At 36.1% G+C, this 1,942-nt stretch overlaps 1 pseudogene; it reads right to left on the bottom strand.

Moving 5' to 3' along the window:
* Positions 1 to 1,413: 1,413 nt before the first annotated feature.
* On the bottom strand, positions 1,414 to 1,532 carry LOC111743225 (annotated as a pseudogene).
* Positions 1,533 to 1,942: the final 410 nt, after the last annotated feature.

Below are 1,942 nucleotides of genomic sequence, written 5' to 3'. Positions count from 1 at the left end.
GACTTTTTTGATGGTCTCCTTTCCATGGATCATACTAGGTGATTTAGATACAGCGTTAAAGCAGTAGTTCTCAAAGTGGGTGCTTTGAATGCATTAGCATCACCTGGGAACTCGTTAAAAATTCAAATTCTCAGGCCTCATTCCACAGCCACTGAATCAAACTCTTGTGATAGGATCTAGAATCTGCATTTTAACAAGCCCTCCAGGTGATTCTGATGCATGCTTAAATTTGAGAATCAGCGAGTTAGGGTAACTACTGAGTAGTAGGCAACGACTCTAAATGCTAACTTAGGGGTAAAGTCAGTCTGCCATAACAAAGAAATTTAACAAGCATTTGGTCTTATTTAAATCTTGCCAAAACTAATAAGGATCATCACACCTATTTTACAGCTGAGAATACTGAGACTTAAAGAAATCAAATTCACACAGCTGGGATTCTGTCCCAAGTCAATCTGTCTTCAAAGCCCCTGTTTTTTTCCCCCCACTAATCTATGTTTTTCCCACAACAGCTGCAGCCCCTCTATGTAGACAAATTTGTTTTAAAATGGTTTCAAAGGAGTTATAGATCTGGAGGTTATCAAGACGAAGAACTAAGTACTCTGTTTGCCTTCAATCCAGATAATCTGTTTCTTTCATTAATTTGCCTTATGAACACAGCAAATGACTTAGAATCTTACTTCTCTTATTTGAAATAGCATATTGGTGGTACATTCCATAGTATGTCTGATGAGAACCAAGGAGATGGCGTCCGGGGGACTTGGAACTTTCAGATAGTACTGTGTTATTTAGTTGCTCTTTACTAAGTACATAACAACCTGAAAAGTTCTATAAAAATAAAATTTTCTCCGTAAGGCATACTTTGAATATATCAGCGAAATCTCAATATAAAATATTACAACCCCTAATTGGAGTAAAATTATTTTTGTGGTGCAAACCATATCCTCCAAAACAGTATGTCTTGCTAAGGAGCAATAGGAGGAGTCTCTGGAAATCATACTTTATAGAACAATTGCTTAAATGGGAAAAGGTAGGATTCGGGCTTACACATTTCAGAGGCACAATAATGAAGTTATTGATATTATAATATTTGGTCCAGGAATATCAATGGTAAAAGGTGTTTTATAGCTATAAGTGTATAGCTATAACACTTTAGCATAACTGACTGTATCAAACATTTGATTACATTGAATTTTCCCTAAGAATAATAGCCTTCATTTTCCAACATAACCAGCACCATTGTTAATACAGACTTTCTTTTACATATTTAAAAATCAACTTTTTAACCTTTCATTACACTCAAAAAAGCACAAAGCTTTTTTTTTTTAATTTTTTTAGGCAAGGCAACCCTCGGTTGACCTCACAGATTGCAAGGACCTTGTCAGCTTACAATCCCTTATTTCTTTTATTTTTTTACGCCTACAGCACCTGGTCTTCCTAGGTGGTCTCCCATCCAAGTACTAACCAGGCCCGACCCTGCTTAGGTTCCAAGGTAAAATGGGATTAGGCTTGTTCAGGGTGGCATGGCCATAGGTTCACAAAGCTTTTCAAACTGAATGCTGAGGTATATGTTATGTCCTAAAAGAGAGTTATTTTAAACAATTTTGTTACCTTTTTAATCAATTGGATTAAAATCAGTTAGGTAGATGAAGACCTGTATTGCACGAAAAAGATTCGTAAATATGTTTATGATTAGAATCTGTGTTGTTAAAGTGCTGCATACCTGTGTTTTAAGGCTTATATATAGGAATACCTTTTTGGGTTTCTATAAATATGGAAAATGAAAATGGGGACTCACATTTCCTGAAGTTCTCTGATTGAAGAAGCTTAGCTTTTAGAAAGTTTAAAGCGAAGGTGCTTTCAGAAGGCACAGGGGAGGGAAACATTGGAGGATAGAAGTTACAAACCCACATTGCAATAGAGGCTAGAAACCTAAATGTGTGAT

The sequence above is a fragment of the Pteropus vampyrus genome, unplaced genomic scaffold, assembly GCF_000151845.1.
Source record: "Pteropus vampyrus isolate Shadow unplaced genomic scaffold, Pvam_2.0 Scaffold109, whole genome shotgun sequence".
NCBI lineage: Eukaryota > Metazoa > Chordata > Mammalia > Chiroptera > Pteropodidae > Pteropus > Pteropus vampyrus.
The sequence above is the reverse complement of the archived record's forward strand: the minus strand, read 5'-3'. Positions and strand labels throughout refer to the sequence as shown.